This window comes from Euwallacea fornicatus, chromosome 27 (assembly GCF_040115645.1).
Source record: "Euwallacea fornicatus isolate EFF26 chromosome 27, ASM4011564v1, whole genome shotgun sequence".
NCBI classification, from domain to species: domain Eukaryota; kingdom Metazoa; phylum Arthropoda; class Insecta; order Coleoptera; family Curculionidae; genus Euwallacea; species Euwallacea fornicatus.
In genome coordinates, this window is record NC_089567.1 from 464,984 (window position 1) to 470,508 (window position 5,525).

Sequence of the window (5,525 nt, forward strand, 5' to 3'; positions counted from 1 at the left end):
CGAGGAGTACGGTTATGGAAGTACGAGTACTTCGAAAGAATATATACTGCGTTACATAGAAAAGAGAACACCCCGTAAAAATAGTTTTATTTAAATAATTTTTGATGTGCATGTTTGCATATGAGAACACAAAAAATGATTAAATTTTCAGCCATATTTTCAATGTATTTACGAGTTCTCAGGAATTTTAGTTCTTTAATATAAAAAATGTAATAAAATATCAACAATATGACTGCGACGACATTTTCATCAATTAAGCGAGCTTGAGAGAGGTCGAATGGTGAGTCTATGAGAGGCTGCTCGGTCATTTAGGAAAATCGCCACTAGATTGAACCAGTAATGTAAACACTATGATAAGATGTTGTCAAACGTGGTTCCAAGAAGAGAAAACAGAAGCAGAGATACTGGTCGTTCCTGAAGAACTACAGAACGCAAAGATTGCCTCCTTCGAATTATGGCCCTAAGAGACAGTTGCGTCTCGGCGGCGACGCTGGCGGATCAGTGTTTTATTGAGTATGGAGGAACCATTGGGTTTTGAACCGTTTATCGCTGATTAAGAAGTTCTGGACTGATTTCCGATCGTTCTCATCCGGTGTTACGTCTTACCTTAAATCATCATCAAAATCAACTGTAGTGGTGCGGAAAACGGATACATTAGAATCTGAAATGGGATAATATCGCGTTTAGTGACGAATCCAGATTCTGTTTGAGTATGCATGATGGTCGGGCAAAAGTGAGAAGAACACGGGGTGAAAGATAGGAAGCTCAATTTACAATATAGAGGCATCTCCATCAGATTGTTGAGATAATAACTTGGGGTGCTATTACATATGGCAGCAGGTCACCTTCACTTTTCATTAGAAATAGAATGAGAAGTATTCAAGACGTCCTGGAATCCCAACTCGTGCATAATCTGGAAACTCTGGTTAATCCAGTTTTCCAGCAAGACAATACACGACCAAATGTGGGTAAAGCGACTACGGACTTCTTTCAACAAAATGCCATAAATTTGCCACCTTCGCCTCCTCGATCTCCAGACCTCTCACCAATTGAACATGTATGGGATATTGTAGTTAGAAAGTAGCATAATTTATCCCATCCTCCACAAACTCTTGCGGCGCTATGTCATGCTGTCCAGTTAGCCTGGAATGAGATCTCTCAAGAGGACATTTATCACGTTATTAGATCCATGCCTAGACGTGTATAGGAATGTATAAGATATCGCGGAGGACCAATAAATTAATAATTTTTTTTGGTTTTCAACCATTAAATTTGTTAAATTTTTTAATGAAGTATTTGTTTTAGCGTAATAAACATGATGAATACCAAAATTTATCTAAATAAAACCATTTTTACGGGGTGTTCACTTTTGTTTGTATGTACAATACAATTGAGATTCACTTAGCTTAGTATACAGGGTATCTCTTAAATGATAACATTAATTTCAAGGGGTAATTCTTTGTCACATTTTATGAAAAAAGTCCTAATAAACGTATATCTTATATTGCTTCGTTTTCGTTATACAGAGTGGCAAAGTTTATTTTCGGTTTTTCATGAATATTTTCGGATATAAGGACAATATCTGCATGAAATTTCGTATTCAGGGGGCTTCCGAGTCGAAAAATTCAAATATGATATCGATTTTATTACATTTTGTAGAGGGCTATTATTAAATGTTTATTAATAAGCTGATGTTTTGGTTAAATGATGCGCAAAGGAACTTTTAAACTTCAATATCTCGAAAACCGTTGTTCTGAAAGTTTTTACCAAGTGTATTTGTTTTGTTCAGAATTGATGAGGAAACAAGACGTGATCTATTAGAAGCCCAAAACAGGGTCTTACAAACGTTAGGGCAAATTAAACGCAAGAATACTATTGCAGGTGGTGCCCCCTACATATTGCAGTAAAACTGATACCATATTTGAATTTTTTGTCTAGGAAAATCTTTGGATACTGAACTTCATCCAGATATTGCTCTTATGTCCGAAAATATTTATGCAAAAACCGCAAAAAAAAAAGATGAAACTTTGACACCCTGTATCACGAAAACGAAGCAAGATCGGACGTACGTTTATTAGAACTTTTTTCCATAAAATGTGACAAGGAATGACCCCTCGAAACAAATGCCATCATATAGTAGACACCCCGTATTTATAAATCGAGCTTGTTTTCCTGATTCCTTATTTCGATGACAGATATTATCACGGTCGTGCTCACATTCGAGTTAGCGCGATTCTCATCTGAGTGCAGAGAAGCGTAATCTGAGAGTGACGCTCACTTTAGTGTGAAGGCATTGATTCCTTTCCAATGCATTAAATATTGAGCTTTGCTTGAGCGGAGGGTGAGTGTATCGTGAGAGCAGCGTGAGTGGAACGTGATTGTCGCCATAGTATGAATGGGTCCTTTTGTGGCAAATAAGCAGGAAAACTGCCTATCCTCATGATCCAAATAAGTAACAAAACAAAATAAGTTCTTGAATATAGGGAAATTGAAACAACCTAATTTAGGATGTGCATACATTAAAACGGCATTGGTAAATATATTTATCCCAACCGCATTCTAAACCTTATATGCATGCGCAGTATATTATTTTAAACGACTTAATATTGAAATCAACCCATAAAAGACGCTTTTCTATAGTTTGTTTTCCGATTTGTGTCTTTGGATCTTATTTATTGCCTTGTGGACGATTTATGGGATTTCGATGCATTATACATAGCGCTTTGGCTGACTGAGGCTGTTTTATACAAGAGTGCCATTAAGTCGAGTTCATGCGTGATACTAGTGATATAGAGAATGAACGTTATGAAACAAAACAGGAAATACGACAATCAAGCCTAAAAAAATTATCATCAATTTGTCGCACGTATATTCCCACCTTTTACAAAATATCACATGTTAATTTGGCCTCATGACAGAATGGTGCCAGTGCTTTTTTTAAATCGGCATATTAGCTGAGAAAACCGCTAAATGTTATATTGATCAGTGGTGGCTACACTGATCCATTACTGCCTATTCAATATACATATGATTATAGCCGGGACAGAGGGTTTGAGTTTGATTGGTTTAAACAGCTCTCTTCAGCAGTATTGGGGTAGCTACAAGCTTGAACAAGCTTGACAATTGAATTGTTATGAAGTTAAAAACACAGAACTTGAAAAAATATTTTCGCTTTAACCCTTAGCTGTTTGGAAGTGGTTGAAAGTTTATGATCTGACAATTGTGAATCTTTCAAACGTGAAGGTTTTTGCAATAGTTAACGATTGGAATAAGACATGTTTGTTATATATTGTTTCAATTTATTAAAAATCTTGGCTCGCCGCGGAGGTCAGATTATTTATCATAGGTGATCGAATTTGACAAATAATTGAAGTGAATTCAGTAAACATCAAATTTTATTAGGCATGTTGAAAGCTACAGTTCCAAAAAATTGGAGTAGCGTATAGAGAGATGCACGAAAAGAAATCCTACACTGAGCACAGGAGAAAATCACCCTGTATTGTATTGTGTTAAATTAAAAAACGTTAGTTTAAAACATTCGAACGCTTTTTTTTTTTTATTAAGGTGAGGCTTATTCACTTATGAGAATCCCGCAAATTGAATTAAATTACATACGTTAAATTATCTTTAGAGATAATAAGGATATTCTACACTTCTTTGACCTCCGTATATAGAGTGTGTCTCTAAACGGTCTGTACAAAATTCTACTACAGATTTCTGAGGCGAAAACATGACGAGTTAACTCAGTTTACCTAATCAGAACCCATGTACATTTCCGATATACATACATGGCAAAGAGCGCCATAAGTGCTAGGTGAACTCTGTTTAAAGGGGCGTAACTTTTTTCACATCAGGTATTAATCGCATTTATGATTAAATTTGTGTTTTTTTACATGTTCTATGAAAGAGATATTTTGGTATAAGTCCCTATGGGCTTTTGAGATGTTTAAAGTTCACTGTATGTCTTGAAAAATAACTTTAAAGTACATATTTATTCGTACAGTTGAAATGAAAAAAATATATATACATTCAATTAATTTTCCATCTTTATTATTTCTTTAGATATTCATGTTTTTATTTGACTATAGCCAATTTTTTATTATATATTTTACTGCACTGTGCGAATGTACTTTAAAGTTATTTTTTATGATATTCAGCGAAGTTAAAACTTCAAATATCTCAAGATGGAATGCTCGTAGGGACTTCTACCACGGTATATTTTTTATAAAACATCCGTAAAAAACACAATTTTTTTCATAAATACATTTTATACTGGATGTTAAAAAAGTTATGCTCTTTTAAACAGAGTTCAGTCAGCGCTGATGACGCCCTGTATAATATATATATATCGAAAATATATATTAATTCTGATGTCTCGCTTCTAAAAACCCTCCAATGTGCTATATTGCTTAAATAGAACCATTAGAAAAGGAGAAATTTATGTTTTTTCTTTTTTTAATTTTTGTATAGTCGTCCAGTACTTTTTAAATCCCTCCACTTTTGGACTAAAATAAAATAGGTTAAATGGTCATATTTTCTCCTCAGAAACCTGTGGACGAATTTTGTATAGACCTTTTAGAGACATCCTCTATATTCTGATGCATTTGTATGTATCATCAATGGGACTGTTTTTTACAATCTGGAACTCTATAAAAATATACTGCAAAAAAAATTTATTTTTTATATTTATAGTGAAAAACATTAAAATTTCTAATAACGCGTGAATATGTTGATAAATATGACTGAGAATTTAATCTTTTTTTGTGTTTCCATATACAAATATGAACATTAAAAGTTATTTAAATGAAATCATTTTTACGAGGTGTTCTCTTTTCTATGTCACGCAGTATTTATTCATATGTTGCTTGCTCATGTTGTGAGCCTAATTCTCATCATAAGTGGTATTATGCTTCGTCGAAGATATGAGAGTAAATCTGTCAACATTTCGCAACGAACTGTATGTGAATTCTAGTAAGCACACTCAAAAAAGATGGACGATAGCAGTATACGTCCGGCGATTACATCAAATCCGCCAAAAGCCAGATTCCGATATTAGCGTCATAAATCCAGGGCCGGCCTGCTAACGGATTACATATGGGCCATTCTTCGCGGGCCCGCGCCCACACGCCGATCGGCCCCCCGCCCCATAGACAATCTTTACGAGGCCCCTTAATGCTTCGGCATAACAAACGAGCGTTGGTTTAAAATATTTCAGATCCCCGACGGGGATTCCATTGTGTAGAAAACCATGTTTATTAGAGAATCAAGTTCTTTATTGGTTAAATTAGAATTTATTATTTTGGGTCGTGGAAGATAATTTTGGTGTTAATCTAAGTCTAGGTATACACGACCATTTTAATGGTTTCTCGGGTTGCGACAACCTAGACTTTACTCTCTGTGAATTATATTCCTTGGGACGCTGTACTTTATTTTCCCCTCATTTAGCAGTACTATTAAAACGTTCTTTACAATGACTGAATTTGACAATTCAGCGAGGTCAGAGATTTAACAAATGTCAAATTTTA